Genomic DNA, 26,987 nt, shown 5'->3' on the forward strand with positions numbered 1-26,987 from the left:
AAACATATAACTGGACCGCACCTTGGCCTTTAGCATAAAGCTAGTTTGCACAAGTCTATCGACCTTTAACAGAGGTCTGTTCCGCCCAAAACTCCATATATATATATATATATATATATATATATATATATATATATATATATATATATATATATATATATATATATATATATATATATAGGTTCATGCGAAAATATAAATACGTTGTGAAAACGCGAAAACAAATTTTATCTTATCAAAATCAAACACATGTACTATAAAAAAGTAATTTATTAGAAATAAATTAAAGATAGTAAGTTTACATGGGATGCTATTATGGTAATATAGATTTAAGGACGGTTTTAATAATTTTTTTTCAGGTCCGTAATCATTTTTAAATTCATGTTTTCATAATAAAAATGTTGAAAATCATAATTAGCTAATATGAAATAATTTCTCAGCTATCATTGCTTATCATCATGTATTTCAAAGTTTGGATGAATTATTTTCCAAAATATAATGTTGAGGTGACACAATACCATTGGTTTTTCTTGTTTTCGCGTTTTCACAAATTATTTGCATTTTTGCATTAACTCTCCTATGTGTATATATATATATATATATATATATATATATATATATATATATATATATATATATATATATATATATATATAGCAGCAAACTTCATAACAAGCAACTAACTTTCCTAGCCTAATTTGCCTAATGGATACTACAAGGTAACTATATCTAAGCATACAGAGGATACATATTGTAGTATACATATATTGATAAGAACAAAACATAATAGATTATTATTGGATTAATAGTTAACCTGCAGACAATTTAGTTGACGACCAACACTTGAACGAGGATTAACATATTAGCACTAATCCCAATGAATACAAATAGTTCTATTAAATATGGATAACATATGTAGGACATTTGGGAGATATGACCATTTCGACACATAGCCTTTCTAAAATCGCACAACCAAGCCAACATGAACACTCTAGTCACCTTTCCACTAAGTAGATCAATCAATATTTTGATTTGGAATTATTGATAAATCTTTTTTATAGGTTCATATTGACTACTTATGATTATAAATATAAGTTAAACTAAAAGTGGTTGAGTGTAGCTTAACTTACAGAGCTTCTAAGAGATAACTGGGAAATTGTGTTAGTAGAACTTTAGCCTGCTAGGTACTAGATATCGGGCTATCAAGGCCTCAGGGCTTTGCCAAATTACCCTAAAGTATAGGAGGATTTTAGACTAGTAGACTATAAATCGAGAGAGGTAGTTTTAGAAAGTGTGGAGAAACGAATGCACTCGTGAAAGTTGTTTATAAGAAAATTTAGGGACCTTCGCGCCGCACACGGATGGAGTGAACGCCGTGCCCTGTCTTGGTTGGCAAGGGTGCCCTTTGAAACGGACACATGGCAAATGTTGGGTTATATAACGTGGCGACTTCTAGGAGTGTGCACCATGTATACGCACGCACAAAATTCCATATTTTCAAAATTACACAACTTCTTCATACACGATTTGTTTTTTACATTCTTTATATCCACGGAAAGCCCTCGATAAGATCTACAACCTTCATTTAATATATTGTAGGCTATTCTTGACTTTAGTTATTTCACATAGGATTAGATTGTTAAAGCTCGTATAAAATGCATAACTTTCTTATCCAGAGTCCATTTTCGGTTGTCTTTATATTGTTGAACCACAACAAATTTCGTTTATATCACTTAGGCTAAAAGCAATTTATCAAAATGTTACTTTTTATGACACGCAGAGTCGTGCCGATTTAAATCCTGAAACTTCGAACTATTATAATTTTTTCATATGTACTTTGTTTTTCAATGTTTGTAATATTTAATTTATTTTGTTGTTCATGTTTTTTAATAGTTCATTACTTTATTTGTAACAATATATCTTTCAAACTTTGCTTAATCATGCTACCCAGTACAAGTATCCCTTAGTAAATCAAACTTTAAAAACTCAACGTATAACCAGTTCTCGACATTAGACGAAACCACCATACTTGGGTTTATGAAAATTGGCCCATAACCTATCTACAGTGAATCCTAAATATCACACCCAAATCTTAACAATGACACACACACGGTGTCTAACGTATTGGATGCTATATTCTACTTATCATTATCATAGCAACAAGAAATTATTGTTTGACTCTTATAAATTCTTGAATAATACAAGGAATCCTAATTAACCAAAAAAACTATTTTACTTTAGTTAAAAATTTGAAGAATTAATATGTTACTATTTTGATAATTTTATTTACATCTACCGGGAGATAACGAATATAAAAAATACTTACGTCTTGTAATGTATGAAATTCACTAGCTGATATGAAGTTGAGTAGGACCAGAACTAATGGATTCTTCAAAATCAAAAGAAACTGTATTCAAGATCCATTTATCTTCATCATCATGAGGCCATATATTTTCATTGTAATTATCATATGGCTGGGGGATAGGGTGATCAACAATATCATCGTGACATACGTCTACCATGTAATGGTTCGAACTAGTTTGCACGTTGAGTTGGGTTTTCGAATCTTCAGCATCATCATCTTAAGACACCCCCATACATTATTCTTTTATATAACTGTCCATACTCTCTAAGCTCCATTCAATTCAAGACATCGTTGTCTCGCAACGATCACGGAAATGAAAATCTATTGGGTCACGTGTCTCTATTCTGACTTTACACTTTGACTCCAAAGTGCAAACCAAATTGTTGGGTCTCATATTTACATTACCCACGTCCAAATGGGCCTAAATCTTACCTTTTTAAAATCCGTAATCCTTATGATGACCGCTCTTCGGGCCGCAGCCTCGAATTAGGAATCAATTCGGAATAGGACGTTGTAGGTAGGTAGTGTCATCTTGTAAATTAAAGAACGATTTTTGCTCTCAAATATTCTCGCAATAAGAAATACTTTCGATTGAAGGCTTTATATATATATATATATATATATATATATATATATATATATATATATATATATATATATATATATATATATATATATGCACGTAATAGAGAATTTCCAATTTTATCATAGATAAAATTATGAATTGAGAATCAAAGTCTTGTTAGGAATCAAGAAATTAGAAAGTGAAAAGCTTCAAAAAGAGTTTGAAGATAAGAAAAGACAGTTAGATGCTAAATATCGAAGTTTACATGAAGATATTACAAAGTTGTTATCAAATAGGGATGATTTGATAGATCAAATGGAAACAATGTATAAACACATGTGTGAATTTTCTAAAGATAGAATATGTGTTTTTAGAGTTCCTTTTCTTCTACTGATGTATAATTGTGTGTGTTAAGTTGTCATCCATTTTTGTTATGTGGCAGTTAATTTATATCTTTTTTGTTTATTTGTTTTATGGTAGTTTTAACAATATAATATGGCATTTTATGGCAATGTACTCATGCCTATTGATATGTGTTCCTTTATATCTAAAATTCATATTCTAATACTATTCGAGTGGAGAGGGGGTTAGGGGTCTATGGAGAAAGTGTAACAGAGACAATGAGAAGGATTTGACATGGACCAAAAAAATCAGTATTAAATACGATGTATATGATGGGTTTTAGCCAAAAGAACATCCTATGTGCTCATGCAAACCCTAATGCTTGGATCTAGGCTTCTTTATATTACATGCAATGTATCCAAGGCTTACAATCTTAGATCTAACATAGTATAAACTGAAATTAGGGTTTAGACAATTACCTTTGATTGTTATGTAGCAATAACAATCTCAATTCCTCCTTAGAATGACTTTAGAAAGCTTAGAATCACAATTGTCACTCCTCTAGTGGCTCACAAACACCAAGATCAAGAGGATGAAGAACAAGGAGAGAGGAGGCTGCCCAAAAACGTCTAGAACCCCTAGAGGAACTCTTAGCCACGTTTTTGGGGCTTAAGGGTACTATATATACATGTAGGCTATTAGGGTTTTCAACTAGGAAACCCTAATCTGACTGCTTAAGCCCTAAGGAGCCCATGGATTCCTTTAGCATATCCCTTGGACGATTTCTATTGGGCTTCCCCATAGAATTTGTCCAACCTATATATTTTTAAGTAATCTATAGCCAAATTGCAATTATCTTGTAATTACAGTTCCAGTCCTTTAAGTTAAATTAATCTCTTTTAGCCACAAAATTAATTATCAATTAATTCTTGACTAATATTAATTAAACAATATGATTTCTCCTTTAATATGTTATTCTCATAATATATTAATAAATCATAATTAATCATTTCTCTCCATAATTCATCCTATCAAGTTGCTTTGGTGAAGACAACCTAAAAGGACCATGCACCATCGGGTCAAGTACATACCAAAATAGTTATGGACTTAGACACTAATCCAACTGTCTCCCACTTGGATAAGTCTAATAACTATTCTGCATATGACTTCAGATCCTGATATGCAATCGTAGCTTTCCAAAGCCGCTGTCAACTCTGATCTTATCAGATACGCGTGTCCTTTAGATAAGGGATCATATATTCCTCCATTCTAGATATCGTATAGATATGAGACATGAACTTAATCATTCTCTCTATACTATTTCCCGACTCCCGATTTATGACGACTGACAACAGACTACAATTGAACCATCAATTTAGTCCCGGCTTGGCCAAGCACTTAGGTGCCATCACTAAATCATCGAGGGGCCCAAAGATATCATTTTTATCCAACTTTGGATAAAAGGAACGGATAAACTTTGATTCAATGCTTTCTTGCACTCACTTACCGAATCACACACAACAAGATGTTTTATAACACCAAGTTACTGGTGCGTTTACATATTATTAATGTGCAACCAATTCGCAAGATAGAACTCACACATCTCGGTTTCAAGAATATAAGATGTTATCGTCTCACCAATCACTCGTGATAACATCCTTGAAGTGATCCAAGTGAGCGTGGGTTTAATCCAATGCTCAAATCATATTCATAAGCACTCACGAACGTTGCAGCAAACATTTGCTTATGTCTAATACACTTTAGACAATCCACACGCCAATTCACGACAGTCTTCATTCGTACCTACTTCCAACATACGAACGACTGTGGCCCGTTCGAATAATTTGACTGTTCTGAACCAATTAAATTATTCAGGAAGTCAAAACATGCAAACTGAAACACAAGAATAATACTAATCCCATATGGCCTCAAGCCTTTGATTATAAATAAAACACTTTTTATTTATCACGATATCGATTACTCATTATTCGTTGTTTCGGGTAATCAACTTCTTACTTGAATTATAAGTATACTTGTCCCATGCTCTTAGCATGCAAACAATGTTTACCTACGGCACTTACTTTGTGAAATAGGTCAAATGAACACATTTCCAATAACACTCATTTCACAACTCCCAATCCCAATCACAAGTGTAAGAATATCAAATTCTTGCTACTTATAGAATATGCTAGATTCTAACATTTTATGCAATGATCCTTTCGTAATGTCATAGCACAAAAATCACAATGACTATTGCTAATGGAATTACAATGTTCTCTATTTGAGATTGTTACAATACAATTCCATAGACATGATGTCTCTCACTCAAAGTACATTCCTTTGAACATCCTTTTGCATAAAATTTTCTAATCTAGACACAGACTCTCAATATCCAACTCCTAATATGGAAGCATTTCCATATTTGCCATATGACAACTCATTCTTAATAGAATCTTATCTATTCATAATAATGTCGATATGGTCCATCCAATATCATACTTCCAACTACTCACAAGCGACCAATCCTCATCGAGCTTTGGATCGTCCTTTAATAGTTGTTTAATTATCTTAGTTAAAACCGATTCTTGTCCTTTTTCCCTCTAAATGTGCTAGACATTTGGAAAATTTTAGAATGGTCAAATATTATAGCATTTGCAATCAATCCTGTACCCGAAGCGCATGGGACACGATGCATAATGTCTTACATAAAGATACGATACTTTATCATTCTTTTGCCATAATATTTTATGTGTCACGTTCTCACAATTCGAAATCTGAGAACGCACTATGTATTCTTGACTAAATTTATTAACATTCCATAACCTAAGCCTTTAGATTTGAAATGAAGCATAATATTCTCTACCTTAATTATAGCAAAACAACTTTTCAACCCTTACGACTTTGCAAAGTACAACTCTTGTTTTCTATAATTAATATTGCTAACTTGCAATACTTGCCATAATAATCATACAAGCACAACATTTATGCTCCCACTATGATGATTATTATCACATAAGCATAACTCTTATTCTCCCACTAGCTTTGACATGTATTTAGAAAATAGCTTAACGTTCAGAAAACAATTCCTATTGAATTTCTTAAGTTCATACTTCTAATGCTTTGATAATCCTTTATCTAAGCTTCTCAAACTTATACACCTTTGCCTTAGATAGTTCATATGTGTGTCTAAACAGTTCGGACTAATTGCCAAATCTCACAATTCGAATCATGGAAAGGGATACCATAACCATAATTGGAGTTGAGAATATAATTTTCACAATCACTATCTTTGTAAAATCTCTCTTAGTGAAAGCATTTCCTCACAGTCATTTTCATTAATGAGGGAATCTTATGACACTTAGATTTTAATGGTGTATGTGTTATTATCCATGCGAATTTGTCAAAACCAATGTTTGCGACAAATCCAAACTCATATGGACCGAACCTTCTCAATCTTGATTTCTTGCCTTATGGCAACATGAGTGCCCACCATGTCTTCCAAGTAGTTAAGCAACTCACCCTTTCCTATCAATATACTTTCCATCGATTATGGTACTTGCCTTTTATGCGTTCAAATGAGAACTCATAGAACTCATATGCATAATTAACTCAATTGGAATGACACAGAAACAAAATAGCGTCAACACGATAGGTTATAATCCTCAAGTCGTATGCTAGTGATGATCGATAAAGTTTATTCTTGATTTGTTCTTGAAACCTTTCAAGACTAATAAGACTCCCACTAACTCCTTGACATATAAGATTCTTTTCTCAAGAAACATTTCATGACAAACGAATATTCAAGAGTTAGTGTAGTTTTATCAAGACAAAACACTTCACAAATTGGTCCTAGTTGGTCTTTGTCTTATCCAAGACATCACAACTAACCAATTCCAAATGTGCAAGAATAAGAAAACCTTTTTCCAAATTCTACATTTGATGAATGTTATAAACCATCTTAAGACTTGTTACTCAATGTCACAATCTTAACTCTAAGACTTGTTTTGAAACGAAGTATGATTGACTTCTTGATTTAACCATTTCTTCAATTCTTGATTCCTTTTCTCATACATACAATTATACTAAGACTCTCTTAGAGGATCAATTGAGATATGGTTCTTAATCATTAAGACTTATCATAAAACATAATAAAAGGTACTCTCCATTCGTCTTAAAATACAGAACCGTTTATCTTTCTGCCTACTTGATTCTTCTTATTCGTTCTGCTAGTGATTGAAACTCTTTCAATCAATTCAGAATTATACTCAATCTTATAAGTATAACCATATTCACTAAACCTTTAGTAAATCATGACGAATATCTTTGTTACTCTTGTGGTGGACTTGATCAACACACAACTTTGTGTATTCGATCTCCTAGTCCTTCACTTGACACTTTGTCAACGAATTCTTCTAATTTCCAAATATGAAATTTCTCATTCATCATGCAATACTTGTTGTATGATTCCAAGTTTCTATCCAATTGAAACTTGGGCGATGAGAAACTTTCCCTATTTGGTAAATTCTTGACCTTTCCACAAATAACATAATTAAGAATCAAATCCATTATAGAAACTTACGAGCATCATTTTTTCGAACACACCATTGCAAGGATAAATAAATAATCAAAATTTATTTTATTGCGGAAAAATTTGTCCTTACAATGCAATTCATTGAAAAACTATGCTAATACATATTTCTTAGTAATCTTATAACTCCAAGTAGTATGTAACAGCCCAAAATCTCGAGTATTGTTAAATTGCAATTTTGGGGTGTTTTAAAGGGGAGACTCGGCGAGTGGGAGCCAGACTCGCCGAGTAGGGTCGCAGATTTGGTCGCGGGTTCGCGACTGGACTCGACGAGTCCAGGTATGGACTCGGCGAGTCGACGCTGTTCAGCGGAAACCCTAGCCGTTTCGTATTGGGTCGTATAAAAGGGTGGTTATGTCGTCATTTCACGTCTTTGGATCGATTGGGAAGAACCCTAGGCGACTGGAGCGGCTAGAGCAAGGATTGAAGATCATTGGTGATTTGAGGAAGTTATTGTCCAAGAAGGAGAAGGTTTTGGCTAATGGGACAGCAAGGGAATCACGTTTTGGGGCTTGGGGACACTGAGGGTGCATGATTCAGGTAACCTTTCGGATTATTTTCTGTGATGTGAATGTGTGCATGGATTTAGGGTTTGTGAAACCCATTTGGAGATTAGACGGATTGTTGTGTCGTTACCCAATGTTTATAACCTTGTATTAGGACCCTTAGAGGTCCAGAAGGATCCATGTTTGTTTATTCGGGAATATATGTATCTCAGGAAGCAGTTCGATCGACTGCATGGCGTGGACTCGCCGAGTCGGATGATCAGACTCGGCGAGTAGCTTGAAGATTCACTGGGACTCGCCGAGTTGTTCTTCAGACTCGGCGAGTGGAGTCGGGGTGGCCCCGCGATTCTTCCAGGAGTGACTCGTCGAGTCAAAGAGGATACTCGACGAGTAGAAGGGGAATCTTAGAGGATTGAAGGACGACCAGACTCGCCGAGTCGCCAGGGAACTCGCCGAGTCCAGTCGAGCTGACAATGGACTGTTGACCAGAGTTGACTGGTGTGATTTCTTAGGGTCAGTTAACGTGGAAGATAGAAGTATTAAAAAGAGATATATGATGAGACAGGGAGCTTGTAGCTCGGAGGATCAAGTGCAAGAGATTTCAGGAGTTGCTATCTTCCAGTGTCTGCGAGGTGAGTCTTCTCACTATACTGTACCCGGAAGGGTTTGACTGTGTGACCGGAAGGTCGGATATGATATGTGATATGTATGCTATATGTGGTATGTTATATGTTATATGTGCTATGTATGTTATGGGCCGGAAGGCGATTATATTATGGGCCGGAAGGCGATTATATTATGGGCCGGAAGGCATTATGTTATAGGCCGGAAGGCGATATGATGTGTGATGGACCGGAAGGTCGGCGTGGGTAAGGCCGGAAGGTTTACCCAGCAGGGACGGAAGTCCCCTGAGACACATGGACCGGAAGGTCGGGCCGGAAGGCGTATGTGCGTAAGGTATATTGGGGAACTCACTAAGCTTCGTGCTTACGTTGTTTATGTTATGTTGTTTCAGGTTCTTACAGTAACGCGGGATGGCAACGGTTCGATTGTACACACCGAAGAAAGAGTTGTGCTTTGGAGGATCCTGGTTGTCTATTCAAATGAAAATGAAACTATATTTTGTAATTCGAATGTGAATAAGATTTTAAAGAAGTGTTTTAATATTAAATTGATTATTTAAATGAAAAATTTTGTTTTTGGAAATTACGGTGTTACAAATTGGTATCAGAGCCTTGGTTTGAGGGATTCGGACGCGCCTACGGGTAAATCTGGACTCAAACTGAGGAAGTAAGAAAAAGTTTTCCAAATAAATGGTTTTCTAAAAGTGAATAAGAGTTCAAAGAGAAAGCAAGAAAGAGCAGTGTGTACAATCAGCCAGAGCCAAACGGTGATTTCCCAAAATACTCTTACTTTTGTATTATGAAGTATCTATTATGCACTTTATGAGACATTATTGCATGCTAGAGACAGACTAGGTATTTCATATCTTAGGACTAGAGTGGCCTGATTTGTGATGCCTTAGTCTAGGGTTTGCTGTTATATGTGCGTTATGCTTTTGTGTATATGTGATGAGTGAGAGTATCTAGTTGGAACGCACAAGGGGTAAAGCTACGGGGTACAGAGGTACTTCCGAGGATGAGCCGAGAAGGTGGAGCTACCATAGATGGGGAGTCCTATGTATGCTTCAATGCTCGAATGCTGCTTGCTTTGTGCTTTGTGGAGTTGTCGATGATGGGAGTCAGCTACTAAGTGAGTATTACGATACTCAGGAGGTAGAGGGCTGGCATCATTAGGAACTCTTCAGCAGCTGATAGCAAAGAAGTGGGAGGACGGCGGAAGGGACTAGGGAGTAAACCTAGTCAAATGAGTGCGCTGGTAGAGTAGAGGATTTCGCTGGAAAGCGAGCACGCGCGATGAGATGGGTGAAAGAGCAGGTTTATCAGCTACTTAGGAACTTTGGGATGGTCCGTGTGGAAAGTATGGGTAGATGTGGCAGGTAGTATGGGCCCGTACTACTGAAAGCAGAGGACCCATACTTGATACAGGGGGCATTCTAAAGGTCCTAAGGAACAGATTGAGGGGTGATGTTATGGTTCGGATACCATACATCGGAGCGGATACAGAGTGATGTTATGGTCCGGGCACCATACATTGGAGCAGATTGAGGAGTGGTGCTATGGTTCAGGTACCATACACCGAGGCATGTTGAGGAGGGATGTCATGGGATGAGTACCATGGTTCGTAGTGGATGATGCTTGTGGCTATCTTGTTATCCGGTTATCGATCGGACGAGCACGAGCGAGCGGGATGCGAGGATTCGCGAGATCCAGCGTGATGAGGTTGCTGCATTGTTGCGGGCTGAGTCGCCAGAATTGTTTGGGTCGATCAGGACCACTATGATTGAAGTAGTTTGACGAGCGATATGCGGCTTTCGCAGAGACGGCTGCCGCGGCGGTTACAGCGGCTGTAGCAACGGCAAAGAAAGGGGCTAGTCGGGGTTTTCAGTATCGGGACTTCTATTATGCGAAGCCTCCCACATTCGATGGAGTTCAGGACTCGATTGTTGCTATGAGATGGTTATCAGACATGGAGGGGTGTTTCTCCACGAGTTTATGCCCTGCTGATCAGAGGGTGGGGTGTGCTCTGAACCTATTGAGGCTCGGGGCGAAGGATTGGTGGAGATTGACCACGAGGTCATTTTCCGATGCGCAGAGGGCTGCAGTTTCATGGGATCAATTTAGAGGGATGTTCAGTACTCGCTATGTTCCGCGGGATGAAAAGGAGAAATTGGCTCGAAAGTTCCTTGAGCTGAAGCAGGATTTGGAGTCGGTGACTGAGAGCACCGGGATGTTTATTGAGAGGGCGATGTTTTGCCCTGAGTTCGCTTCGGAGCAGGCTCAGATGTCCCGATATCCGAGTATGCTCAAGGGGGGGGGTATCAGACAGTTCGTGTCTGCGCAGAGGCGCGAGACCGTGATGGTATCGCAGAAGGCCGCCATGTGGCGTGAGTTAGAGGTTGAGTTGCAGTAGCGTGAGATGAGGCAGGCCCCGATGCAGTCGCAGTCGGCGCCGAAACGGTCCATGACCGTAGACGTTAGAATGGGGGATCGGAGCGGTCACACTTGTGGGAAGTGTGAGAGAGATGGCACCGGAGCTTGTTGGCCCAGTGGTGCATGCCGCAAGTGCGGAAAGGAGGGGCATGGTGCACGGGATTGTCGGCAGTCAGTGCCAATTCGGGATTTCAGGATTTGTTATCAGTGTCGGTAGGTTGGACATTTGAGGGTCAACTGTCCACAGTTTCCTGCAGGACCGGTGCAGGCTCTAGCATCGGCCACCTTGAGGAGTTCAGGAGGAGGACAGGATGGAGCAGAGCCCAAGGGCTCAGGGTCGTGCTTATCGGCTTGCGGCAGAGGGAGACGGAGCAGTGCCGGAGGCAGCTGCGGGTATGATGCTCTCTTGATGTCTTGAGTAACTTGCGTTGATTGTGGCGTATCGTTTGTGCTGGTGTCTGGTGTGGATTTCGATGCGGTATTCGTTGTTTCGCGGGTTTGGCATGGTTATGGATTGGTGCTTCAGGTTTTCGCTTGGCATTCGTTGTTCCCTGATGGTTTAGTATGATTATAGTTTGGCATTTTGGTACCGGTAGCCTTGTGCGGTTTTCGATGCGATGTTCAACCTTTGGCAGGTTGTGGGTTTGGTTATGGGTTATTGCTTGGGAATTCCGTTGGTCATCGTTCGTGAGGGTTGATAGTGGAGATGCGGCACTGGGTTGAATGACGGGTAGCATCTGCAGTTGTGGAGTGGATAATTGAAAGATCGGATTCTTTTGAGCGGATTGATCAGGGAGGAGATGTGTTTTGCTGAGGGTTGCTTACGCTTGTGGGAAGCAGTCAGTGGGTAAATGTTCTCTTTGTGCAGGATGGTTCTGAAAGGTCGTTAATGACGATCGGTGGCAGTTAGTCAGTGCTTTAGTGGGGGAGAATTGTAAAATTCTCCGGGAGATCGATGAGTATGTAAGGGTGCTTAGCTGTTGGGATTCAGCAGTGTTTGTCAGCGCAAAGTATAGGCCGACGAGAGCGAGTGTTGGGTATGCGGGGCGAGATACAGACCTAGGGCATTTGATTGTGGAGGCCTGAGAGGAGGTCGGGATCAAGCTTGAGTAAGTAATCGGAATTTTGCGATCAGAGTATTGGTACGTTTGAGGTACGTGATGGGTTGTACTGCATTAATCCCACGGGATTATGTTGTGCATGTTTCTAGAGCTGGAACCGGAAGGTTCCCAGAGTTAGAACCTGAGGGTTCGCAGAGTTTGGGTGTACGGACCCACAGAGATATAGCCTCGAGTGGCTAGTATGTGTTATGAGAGTCGGTCCAGTCATGCTGGAGACTCTGTTGGTATTGCTGGATTAGCTCGGGATTTGCGGATCACGTATGTTGCAGTGTGATTGCATTGGAAGGTCTGGCCCCGGGTTATTGATCTTGTTTAGCGGAGGCAGTGATTTTGATGAGTGGAGAGAGTGCGTGGGATTGAGAGCCCCTGCAATGAGAACCAGAGTATGTGAATAGCAGTTACGAAAAAAGGGTGGTGTCGCTTGGGGCGAGCACCGTGGCACCGGTTGGAGTGGCAATATGTTCAAGAGAGTTCCGTGGAAAAGGAAAAGGGGAGGGTATGTAACTCCGAAGGGGTGCAAGTTCACGAAAGTGAAAGCTGTAGAGCAGAGTTATGGTTAGAGTATTTCGAGTATGGTTTTGAGCATCGTGTTCGCGGCAGTGGAGTAGGAACCCATCCGGTTGGGATGTCTGTTGAGGCTCAGAAGGGATGCATGGAGAGAGAAAATTTTAAATTCTCAGTGTGAATCTGATCAGAGTGTTGGGTGGATGTGGTGGTTCATCTTGGGAGATGTTCGAGGATATCATCAGTGTATCGGGTCTTTCCACCTGCGGGTGTTGGGACTAGTTCAGTATGTGTATGTGATGGCAAGAGGGAACTTGTGAGAGTTGATCTGAGAGGGAGAACGGATCTCTCAGTCGGTCCAGAATGGGCAAAGTGGGCTTTGGATCGGGGATCCGGTGGTTCAGGGTTTCCTAACCCTTATGGGTTGAATGATCGTTGAGATTTGGAGCGGAGTGCATCGTGGGTAACTTCCGATTACAGAGAGTGACGAGCATGTGATTCAGGTCAGCGACTTCGTATTTCTGATGGGGTGCTTCGATGTAGGAAGAGGGGTAAATGGGGGGCCCCGGTATGTCGGGTCTTTTCGTGAAGGTGCGAAGGTAGGAAGGGTGGCCTATCGTTTGGAGCTGTCAACGGAATTGGGACGGATCCATGACACTGGTATGTGTCGCAGTTGAAGAGGTGTATAGCGGATGAGTCAGCAGTGGTTCTACTAGAGAACGATTAGGTGGATGCGAGCCTGTGTTACGTCGAGGGGCCAGGGACCGTCGGAGATCGGAAGATCAGAGTTCTGAGGAACAAGAAGGTACCGCTGGTATTGGTTCAGTAGCGGCCTCGGAAGAGATCGGTGGTGTCTAGGGAAGCCGAAACGTGAGATGCGGGAGCAGCAGCCAGAGCTATTTTCAGAGTGAGACTTCGAGGGCGAAGTCTAATTCTAGTGGGGGAGAATTGTAACAGCCCAAAATCTCGAGTATTGTTAAATTGCAATTTTGGGGTGTTTTAAAGGGGAGACTCGGCGAGTGGGAGCCAGACTCGCCGAGTAGGGTCGCAGATTTGGTCGCGGGTTCGCGACTGGACTCGACGAGTCCAGGTATGGACTCGGCGAGTCGACGCTGTTCAGCGGAAACCCTAGCCGTTTCGTATTGGGTCGTATAAAAGGGTGGTTATGTCGTCATTTCACGTCTTTGGATCGATTGGGAAGAACCCTAGGCGACTGGAGCGGCTAGAGCAAGGATTGAAGATCATTGGTGATTTGAGGAAGTTATTGTCCAAGAAGGAGAAGGTTTTGGCTAATGGGACAGCAAGGGAATCACGTTTTGGGGCTTGGGGACACTGAGGGTGCATGATTCAGGTAACCTTTCGGATTATTTTCTGTGATGTGAATGTGTGCATGGATTTAGGGTTTGTGAAACCCATTTGGAGATTAGACGGATTGTTGTGTCGTTACCCAATGTTTATAACCTTGTATTAGGACCCTTAGAGGTCCAGAAGGATCCATGTTTGTTTATTCGGGAATATATGTATCTCAGGAAGCAGTTCGATCGACTGCATGGCGTGGACTCGCCGAGTCGGATGATCAGACTCGGCGAGTAGCTTGAAGATTCACTGGGACTCGCCGAGTTGTTCTTCAGACTCGGCGAGTGGAGTCGGGGTGGCCCCGCGATTCTTCCAGGAGTGACTCGTCGAGTCAAAGAGGATACTCGACGAGTAGAAGGGGAATCTTAGAGGATTGAAGGACGACCAGACTCGCCGAGTCGCCAGGGAACTCGCCGAGTCCAGTCGAGCTGACAATGGACTGTTGACCAGAGTTGACTGGTGTGATTTCTTAGGGTCAGTTAACGTGGAAGATAGAAGTATTAAAAAGAGATATATGATGAGACAGGGAGCTTGTAGCTCGGAGGATCAAGTGCAAGAGATTTCAGGAGTTGCTATCTTCCAGTGTCCGCGAGGTGAGTCTTCTCACTATACTGTACCCGGAAGGGTTTGACTGTGTGACCGGAAGGTCGGATATGATATGTGATATGTATGCTATATGTGGTATGTTATATGTTATATGTGCTATGTATGTTATGGGCCGGAAGGCGATTATATTATGGGCCGGAAGGCGATTATATTATGGGCCGGAAGGCATTATGTTATAGGCCGGAAGGCGATATGATGTGTGATGGACCGGAAGGTCGGCGTGGGTAAGGCCGGAAGGTTTACCCAGCAGGGACGGAAGTCCCCTGAGACACATGGACCGGAAGGTCGGGCCGGAAGGCGTATGTGCGTAAGGTATATTAGGGAACTCACTAAGCTTCGTGCTTACGTTGTTTATGTTATGTTGTTTCAGGTTCTTACAGTAACGCGGGATGGCAACGGTTCGATTGTACACACCGAAGAAAGAGTTGTGCTTTGGAGGATCCTGGTTGTCTATTCAAATGAAAATGAAACTATATTTTGTAATTCGAATGTGAATAAGATTTTAAAGAAGTGTTTTAATATTAAATTGATTATTTAAATGAAAAATTTTGTTTTTGGAAATTACGGTGTTACATAGTAGCTTAAGAATCTAATCTTCAAGTAATGCGATCAAAATCCATTTCTTCACGATTAGATTTCGCTCACTTCTTCCCTTAAGCTTCATCTCTTTTCTTCGATCCTACAAAACACCAATTGTAATCTTATCACATTATGTATTAAGAATCTAGAATAGGGACTTAAAAGAGTTAGTTAATGGATTTTACCTAAAGCAGAGCCATACGTTTTGACTCTCCCATCTCTTAGATCTCTTAGGTAAATAGGGCAGCTTCGTCTCCAATGCCGCTTCCCTTAGCAATAAAAGCAAACTGACTCTTTTGTAACAGCAGACGGAGCTACTTCTGACTTTTCCTTTCTCTTATGATCAAACTTTTCGATCATGGCATGCCTTTTGTTGTCATTGCCTATATTCATAGAGGTCTGGAAGGCCGATCCACCAATCAACTTTGCATTTCCAGTGTGTCGAATCATCGCTGATTCAGCAGCAATAAGTATGTAGGTGAGATCTATAAGGGTCACATCGTGGCTCATCACATAGTACTCTCTTACGAACTCACTATATGAGTTAGGAAGTGACTGAAGAACCCAGTCAACAGCCAGCTCCTCACAAACAATGGATCATAACATTCTTAACCTATTAATGTGTGACTTCATATCTAGGACGTGTGCACATACCGACTTTCCTTCTTCATTTTTACTTGCCAAAAGGGCTTGAGTGAGCTTTAACTTTTCAAACCTTCGAATTTGTAGGTTAGGGAGAATAATTGGAGGATGTGGAGGAAGTGAAGTATGATCTCTTGTTTCTCGATCAAATCGTGGAATATCATCTTCATGTGCAAAGCTTGTTCCACGGGATTTGGGAAGACTATAGTTGTCGTACTTTGACATCTACAAAACGGGAGAAAAATAAATTCAAGTTAGTTGATTGACTGAGTCCTTAATAAATCACCCAAATGAGATACTAAGGCTAGGACCCAACACAATATTCCACAACTTAAGAAAGGGATGTTGTAACCCAAATTGCAGAACATTTGAAGGTAAGTGAATGACGATTCACTAATTTCCCACCATGAAAAATGAAAAACAGATTAAGTTTTAAATGCTTTGAAAACTCCTAGATCCTTTGAGATTCATTGAACTTTTCAATGGCATGTTTAAATCTCGATATGCCCCTCGATTTGTGACTGGGATGCCGAGGATCACAAAACAGGGTGTGAATAACCATGCAAACTTACATGGTGCCCCCACATGTTACAGTCACCTATTCGATGTTCCGGTTAACCAAACATGGTCCACCGAACTATGACAAACATTTAGTCACCCTTTGCTACCTTTGCTTAGACCCATTTAGTGTGCCGGTTAACCACACACGCTCCACTAACGTCTTCGCAAGGGTACAAAGTGTAATTTCATGGAATGGCATCAATTCACTTTTGCCTAGAGTAACTAAAATTGGGAATTTGTATAAAAAAACATTTAGTTACTTTTGTACTTCATTATACTTATAATGGAAGGTTTCTGTTCTATCCTACCCGTTCGGCTAACGACCCTCCACTAGTTAAGAGTGCAGTGTGTAAGAGTGGATACTCATTCAATCGCCATTTTATAGGCAATTTCCTTAAACACCCCTTATAGACCAGTTTAGTGAATGAGGCCTACTAACGGTAAGACTGACTGTTTACTTACATACATATATATAATATTATACTTTTGATGTTATATATAGCACAAGGTGTATTTTATAGTTTTAAAATATTAGGTGGTCAAATTTAACAATTATACTTTTAATTTAATTAAATTGTGAACCAAAACTTTATGGATTTATTAAACCTCCTTTAATTATACACTTTAATTAATTAATAAAACCATAAGGGTGTGATTTGAACTTTTCAAAACAATACTAGGGTTTTAGAATTTAACATTTCTAAATTAAACTTTTAATCAACTTTTAAATTCCAAAACTTGAGGGGAAGTTTTGAAACATTTCAAAACATTAGGGTTTTAACTATTTAAATTTCAAAACCAAAACTTTTAAGTTCTAATTTAAAGTATAAAACTTATATGGGCACAATTGAAACTTTTTCACAACACAAGGATCAAATATCAAATAATAGAAATCAAACAATTAATTTTGTCATTATCTATAGTTGACCTAATCTCATAAGATAATTACCAAATAATTTAAATAATCCATATTTATCATATAAGGAAACTATTATTCAAAAGATTTGAAATTATCTTTTTTTTTATGAAGGATAATCATCCAAGTATAATAAAATTCAGATTTTATCATAAAAATATGTTTTTGGTATTAATCCTTCAACAAAATAGCAAGAAATCTCGATCCCTTTGTCTGACCCTTGGACTCGCCGAATCAGGTCGGGCAGAGGCCAAAAAATCGATTTTCAGTTAATAATTCAACATAGCATCACATACAATAGAAACCAATCAAGTCTCTGATACCACTGATGAGTTTTAGCCAAATGAACATCCTCTGTGCTCATGCAAACCCTAATTCTTGGATCTAGGTTTCTCTATTGTACATGCAATGTATCCAAGGCTTACAATCTTAGATCTAACATATTATAAACTGAAATTAGGGTTTATAGAATTACCTTTGATTTTTATGTAGCAATAACAATCTCAATTCCCCCTTACAATGACTTTAGAAAGCTTAGAGTACACAATTGTCACTCCTCTAATGGCTCACAAACACCAAGAGCAAGAGGATGAAGAACAAGGAGAGAGGAGGCTGCCCAAAAACGTCTAGAAACCCTAGAGGAACTCTTAGCCACGTTTTTGGGGCTTAAGGGTACTATATATACATGTAGGCTATGAGGGTTTTCAATTAGGAAACCCTAATCTGACTACTTAAGCCCTAAGCAGCCCATGGATTCCTTTAGCATATCCCTTGGACGATTTCTAATGAGCTTCCCCATAGAATTCGTCCAACCTATATATTATTAAGTAATCCATAACCCAATTGTAATTATCTTATAATTACAGTTCCAGTCACTTAAGTTTAATTAATCTCTTTTAGCCACAAAATTAATTATCAATTAATTCTTGACTAATATTAATTAAACAATATGATTTCTCCTTTAATATAGTATTCTCATAATATATTAATATATCATAATTAATCCTTTCTCTCCATAATTCATCCTATCAAGTTGTTTTGGTGAAGAAAACCCAAAAGGACCATGCACCATCGGGTCAAGTACATACCAAACTAGTTATGGACTTAGACACTAATCCAACAGTATAAGCTAGTGTTTCTTGGATGTTTGTTTGGAAGTTACCTCCATAAACGAGAAGAAAATGTTCTTTGGATGTATGATTGGAATTTTTGCTCCGGTGTGCATGCTAGGAACTACTCCGCATGGTTTTTCGGCCCCAAATTGACAATATTACCCGTATTATTTTTTTAGTTAAAAAATTGTGTTTAGATCTAATTATAAGATTTTAGTATATGTTTCTATCCTTTTAATTAGACTATTTCCAGAAAATTGTTGTGAATTCACATTTAATATAATTTACATATTTAGTCATTTAATTTTTCATTGTTTTTTTTGAATTGTGTGATCGAAAGTCGACAATGTGTATTTTAAAGTTGAATGTTATTGTTGGTACTCTCTATGGGATACTATTTTGGTTTGGATTTTCTGTTGTAAAATGGAATATACGAAAACTGGGAAAATTTAACTACAAAACGACAATATGGTCTTTTACTATTTTAGGGTGTTAGTTGAAGAAATTGGTATAGACCATAGTAACGATTTATGTCCCCTTCTAGAGGGTATTTTTTGTCGACTTAAAGGAACCCTTCAGATGCAGCTTTAATAATTAGTTTTTGTATATATCGACATCACTCCAACTGTTATATGACTAAAATAGACCCCAAAAGTCAAACTGATATCTGACCAAAACTCATTTTATATAGGCAGTTCCAACCGTCTTCAAACAAAAATCATTTATGAATATTTTTAATTAATTAATTTATTTTTTTTTCAAAAGCTATCCCAAAGTCTAATATTAACCTATGCAGTTCGGGTGGTAGTCAATGACTTTATGTAAGTCAAATGGTTAACTATTCAATAACTGGTGTTTTGGTGAAGACTATTCAGTAAATTTAAACATACATTAGTACTAAAAGAATGACCATTACATAATTATCGTCACACATTCAATGACCATACTTTAATTATACTAATCATACATTATATTTTCTTCTGACCAAATTTACTTATAGACAGACATAATAATTGTAACCATAACCAAATACAACCTACACTTATAATATTTGTTTTTTTTTTCAAAGTCAATTAATCATATTTTGACATACATAATAAAGGCACTCAACCATAAATCACTAGAAGTAATTTGTTTTCTTGCTGTTACTGTTCACTAGTAAAAACCACCCTATGGACACAAATATTTAATGTGACGATATGTATCACCTGTTAGGTACATTGGATTTCATGTGTCTAAAAATGCACCAGGATATAGTAACATATACAATTACCTCATGTCACCATATATTTCTCTATTGTTTCTTAAAAAGTATCATAATGTTAATCAATAATCATGGCTAATGGTGACATACATTGTTCAAGTATGGTTATTAATTGTCACATTTTGTATAATTAATTGTGGTTAAAACTTTGATTATATATATACAATGGCCACACAAACTAATTTAAAAGTATCCAAAAACAGTTTTTAAAATTTTTTAGTGCCCTTTAGCCACAGTTTTAATAAAAAGTGTGAAAGACTGTTTTTCGAGAAGTATGACTGTAACTCATTTTTATACTAGTGTCAATTTAATTCGTGGGAATTCAATGAATACTATCACCTCCATATTTAACTATATTCTAAGTATTGTTAAATATCTTGGAGAATCTTATGTGATTTAGAGTCTCTTAGATTGATTAAGTATACTCTTGAAATCAGAAAAATTTCTAGGTTAAACTTAAATTAAAGAGCTCAAATTATTTTTTTAATAAACTTATTCATCCAATCATGTTTAGTTCTTAGTCAAGTACATATGAATCTAGGGCACAACCACTAGCTTACTTTCATCTAACGAGATTCAATCAATCCAATTTATATTAGTCTTAATTCATAATTGTTCTCACAATTATGACCGACTATAAAACTTTAGAATAATAAGATTAGTCATATTAATATCGAACGCGACAATATTAATGTTATGATCACACACCAATATATCAAAACAATACAATAGTTGTTATAACGTTTCGACGTAACACATTCGAATGTGAAGTAATGAATGTAATACATAATCATATGTGACGAATGTCCATGAAATGTCATATAATATTTTCAATATTTTTATTTTTATTTAAATAATAATATAAATAAACTCAATTTTTACTTTTTTTAATTTTAATATTTTTAGTACATCTATAAAGTCACTTGTGTTTTTGTTTTTTTTTTAATTTTATTTTAATTTTTTATATTTTCTATATTTTTAGCTAAATATCAGTTCATAGTACTTTGGATCATTTGATTTTTGAATAATATCATTTTGTATCATAATATATTAAATTAAAAAGTTTTTTGTACATAACAAATTTTAGATTATTATATTTTTCGAATGATTTAATTATTAATTATAAAAGATAATTATTATTTATAATAGATACTAGTTATGCTGTTGTACCTGGGAACAGACGACGATTTTATTTAAGAGAATTCTGTCAAACTCGAACCCTAGTCAATCGGCGTTATTATTTACTAATTATTTATTTTGACGATTTATTAAAAATAACTAAAACTATTTACCTGAAACAAAGATACAACAAAGAGGAGAGATCGTTGAGAGTTGATGAAAATTGCATATTTTAATATTGTTGTAGCCTCTCATACAACGCATGGTTATCAACTAAATCCTAGAAAGGGTCAAATATCTCCTTGTCTTTTATGCGACAAGTGTGATTCTTGATTTTTCATTTCACCACCTTGAATTTAGGTTCTCCCCAAACACCTTTGACATCACCATTCTCATCCGGATCTTTAGTGATATTTGGAATAGAGTTGTGCTAAAATTTATGTCCTTGCATGTTGTGCACTTGGTGTTGGCCAAGCTCGCCTATGGCCTAGCCGACCCTGATATTGGTTAACTTTTTTATATGTACACTGTTTTTTTATGTTTGTAATTATTAATCTATATTTTTGTTCATGTTATGGTTAATTATTTTATTCTGTAATTAGGGATCAGTTCATTCTTAATTACTTTATTTGTAACTATATATCTTTCAAGAATTTCTAGCCGGGTACAAGTATCTGGTAGTATACCAAACTTTTAAAAACTTTTAAAACATAATGTATAACTGGTTTTGGACATTAGATGAACCACCAGGCCAAGTTTAATGAAAATGAGCCCATAGCCCTTCCATACTGAATCGTAAATATTACACCCAAATCTCAACAATGACAAGAATGTATTTGGTTTTCTCTTACTAAAGGTTGATCACCATATTAGATGCTATATTTTAATTACCATTCTCATAGCAACACCAACAAGAAATTACTGTTAGTCTCTTATAACTTCTTGAATAATAGAAGGAATCCTAATTAACCAGAAAACTACTTTATTTTAGTTAAACAATTGAGGAATTAAAATGTTACTATTCTGATACTTTTATTTACATCTACCGTGAGATGTCGAATATAAAACAATAGTTGCATCTTGTAATGTATGAAATTCACTAGCTGATATCAAGTTTAGTGGGAGGGACTACATTAAATGGATTCTTCAAAAATCAAAAGAAACGGTATTCAAGATCCATTTATCTGCATCATCAAGAGGTTGGGGGATAGGGTGATCAGCAGTATGGTCGTGACATACGTCCACCATGTAATGATTCGAACCAGTTTGGATGTTGAGTTGGGTTTTCGGATCTTCAGCATCATCATCTTGAGATACCATACAATATTGTTTTATATATCTGTCCATACTCTCCGAGCTCCATTCAACATCAAAAGGAGAAGATATTGTTGCCTTGCAACTATCACGAAAATGAAAATCTTCAGCAGCAGCAGTATCGTGAGGCACCCCCATGGATTGTTCTATAAATCTGTCCACACTTTCGGAGCTCAATTCAACTTCAACAGGAGCAGCAGCATCAGCTTGAGCGGATTGGTCCCAAACATTTTGCACGTCGAGTATGGTTGGCGCATTGTCATAAGAACTTTGAACCAAGACCGGTTGGTAGCCACTGCAATCAAGTGGTTCCATAGAAGAAGAACTCGAAGCACCATTTGAAAACAGAAAATCGTCGCATGCATTAGTCGAGGAAAGCATATTATTCAGATAATATGACTCCCTTATTCGCACTGGTTGTATTGAATTCAAACCATGCTCACTAGTAGGCGTTTTGTAGGCACCATCATCAAGCGGTTGTGAGGAGGCAGCAGGTGGTCCAATATTAGAAACAGACCTTGAAGCACTATGATCAAAAATTTGACAACTGTTGCTTGCAATCGAAGTAAACTGATTCAGATAGCACGGTGATGGTGCTTGTATTAAACAACTCCAACCTTGAAAGGTAGTCATCGGTTGCATTGGAATTGGATAGGGGCTGGAGTTCATTCTGATTTGGCCAACAGTGTCGCCATTGTTAACCCATATGTGAGCAGACTGATCGTGGGAAGGTGCCACCATCTGATCAACACAGGAATCTGAATAGATATTAGTTTCTTGAACGTCAACTTGTTCGAGTTGCTGATTTGAAAAGCTCATTTCATTCTTTTTTAATACTCTTCGTCTCTTGGGCAGTGGTATGTTGGGTTCTTCCATCACCTCCTTTGGATTCTGATAAATTTTGCACAGCACCCATTCGTTCAACTAAAAGAAAACCAAATAAAAATTAAGCATATATACAACATTGAGGATTATAGCAATCATACTTATAATTTATACTATAATATTTCTACATACCTCGTCTCCGTTTTCAAAAGGAAGATTGGGTTCGTTTGTTGTATATTCATGCATTAGCCACATAGTTTTGTCGTCATTCTGATCAAAAAACGCAAGAGATCCCTTGTAGCCAACCATTTCTCCAGACGTGGCATCATACACCGGCTTTTGTACTTGAGTAGTCTTCCAGTACCCATGTTTTCCTAGTACACCTCTATTTGGTCGATTCCCTCTTGGGTACTTTCGATCCCGAGAAGTCAGAAAATACCATTTCTTCTCGTGGGACTGATATGTTTCTGCATGCAACCAATTAAAACACAAGATATGATATACATTAGCATCAAATCATTCAAGAAAGAAAGCATCATTCAAGACTAATGTATCTTTACGTACTAAACACAAGTATTAACTATTTAGAATTAGAACTAACTCAAGAAAGTAACCGTTATTATTCATTCAACAAGACTCATGCGTGTATCTTTAATTAATTAGTTTATAATTAACTAACCTGCGAGTTCTTCCGGCATGTGGTTGTAAATATTGACCTCGTGTAACCGGCACTTGGCGGGCTCTCTTGATTCGATCTTGGCGTTCAGGTAGTCTACAATGAGCTCTGAATCTGTAGGACGGAATCGATAGTAGGAGGGAAGCTGATCAGCGAAATCCATGGCAACTTGTTTACCTCGGTTACAATTGGTGGGCAACTATATTTATATAGCGTCAAACTCAGAATGAAGTCGATGAGTATGAGTACTGGTCAAGTTTATTTATATAGTGGTGTCAACGGGAAAAAAAGGAAAAGTATATCCTCTCTTGATTGACCCGAAAGGTTCGCTAGAATGAAATCTAATGGGAATTTCTGTTTATTCAGTTAAAAGATGATAATAATAGAAAGGAAAAACTATAACCTACGTGTGCAACTCAAAACTCGCTTATGTTTAGGACATGATAATTAAAAATAATATATTTAATTAATCTAACTTTCTATATTTTTACAATATAATCCCATTAGTATATTAATGTTTATCATCTTTATACAATATATAAAATGATTAAAGATAATGAAAATGACCATTATAGTTTTAAGCTTTTTTTTTCAATGTTTTCCATAAATTAATAGTCAATAAATGAAAAGGAACTAAAATAGCCATAATTTTCACTTTCTATTATCTGCCAAACTTGACGTGGCATTCGATATTTCTTTCTTGCAAAACAACCCGTTATTGCTTTACTCGTCTATAAAATTTACACTAGTATAAAAATCCCCTATGGCTACATTTTTGCCAAATATAAAAATGTGTGTAAAGATTCTTGTTAAAATCGTGTTATTGTTTTAGCCATATTTTAAGTTCATGATAGTTTGAAAGATAATTGAAACCCTTAGTCATGCTTAAACATAAAAAATACGATAATTATTAGCCACATACCAACAGTGCAGCCAAATGTCACCATTTGCCATAAGTTTTTTAGATATATGGAGAACTTTTGTCATGGTTTTTATAAAAGTAGATAGATTAATATATGGTCACATAAGATAATTGTTTATGTGTGCATCATAGAGCGGATTTTGACATGTTAATCTAATATAACTAAAAGTTAATATAGTATCACATTAATTATTTGTGTGTCCATAGGGTATCATTAATTCCATACTGAGTAAGAGCAACAAAACAAGTAATAATAAGTATTTGGTTACAAAACCAATAATAATAAGTATTTGGTTACGTTACAATTTTTTATATGTGCCTAAAAATGAATACTTGTCATCATAAAAGAAAAAATATATAAGTATTTTATAGTCACATTTTAATTTTTTTATATAAGGCTAAAAGATAAATAATGTTCATGAACAAAGGAAACATATGTGACTATAAGTATTTTATTGTTACCTTTTAGGTTTTGGTATATGTCTAAAAGTAAAAACATAGTCATCATAAAAGAAAAAAAAAATTGATTGTAAGTATCTAATGGTCACTAATTAATTTACTATGTGTGAAAAAAAGAGTAAATTACACGAATTGTCCCTATGGTTTCTGGTAATTTGCTTGTTTGGTTCTTAACTTATTTTTTTAATTCGGAAGGTCCCTAAAATTTGTTTTTGTTGCGTGCTTTGTCTTTGTCTTACCTAAAAATACTATTTTGCTCTTGATTTTTTTAATTTATTTAAATAAACACACTCACAACCCATTTCCACCTCACCATACCTTGTAACATCCCAAAAATCCGTACCAAAACTTTTCTTTAAATCATTACTAAAACCATTTTTAGAAAAACATATCATAAAGCATAACATAATTTAGAGTATTAATTCCAAAACATAATTTCATTATCAGAGTAAAACATCACAAGCTGACTAATCAATGGTGTGTGTCATGCGATCACCCCGAGCTCTTCCCTCCGCTACCGGAAGTACCTGAAAACAAAGCTGAAAAACGTAAGCACGAAGCTTAGTGAGTTCCCCCAACCTACCACATACCCTGCATAAACACATACTGCACATACCGGGCCACGCCCGCTATTCCGGGCCTCGCCCGCTACAACGGCCCCGCCGCTCCAGGCCCCGCTCGGATACATATCTGTTTCTCTTAGGCCCCGCCAGTCTCTGGGCCCCGCCCGCTAACCACATAATACAATTAGCATATAACACATAACTGAACATACCCTACTGTAATATTGTCCTTAGGCCTCGCTTGTCTTGGGCCTCGCCCCTATCCTGTCACTAGTGAGTCATGGAACCCCGTCCAAGATCCTACTTGTAACACCGTAAATTTTCAAATAATTTTTTTCGCAAATATAAAAACATTTCTCATTTAATTTCATAAAAATATTAAGTTTAAAATTCCAATCTGTATCATACAAATCCCAAGATCACATAAGAATATCAAAAGTCCCCTGCGTGTGTACAGATCAAGCCGGCGCCTTCCCATAGTCTTCGCTAGTACCTGAAACAACCACACTAACACTGTAAGCACGAAGCTTAGTGAGTTCCCCAAAATACCACACATAAAACACATATTAGCCACTCGAGGCTATAACTCTATGGGTCCGTGCACCCAAGCTCTGTGAACCCTCAGGTTCTAACTCTAGGAACCTTCCGGTTCCAACTCTGTAAACATGCACAACATAAATCACATAGAAATAATGCAGCGCAACACATAGCATACACATAACATACATACACTAACACATAGCTCTGATTACCTACTCAAGGTAAAGTATAGTGAGAAGACTCACCTCGCGTATCTCGGTATCTCACGAATCCTGGAAATCCCTCGTGCTCGATCCTCCGAGCTCTAATCCTCCTATAACATCACATGACTCTAATTAACACTTTATATCTCTAAGGTTGACTATCCCTAAGAAGTCAAGACAGGTCAACGGTCAACGGTCAACGGTCAACTTTGACCGGACTCGGCGAGTGCACAAGGCAACTCGGCGAGTCTAGACGTTCTCACCAACTCTCTAGGATTCCCTTTCT

Source organism: Lactuca sativa, chromosome 4 (assembly GCF_002870075.4).
Source record: "Lactuca sativa cultivar Salinas chromosome 4, Lsat_Salinas_v11, whole genome shotgun sequence".
In the NCBI taxonomy this organism is placed as follows: domain Eukaryota; kingdom Viridiplantae; phylum Streptophyta; class Magnoliopsida; order Asterales; family Asteraceae; genus Lactuca; species Lactuca sativa.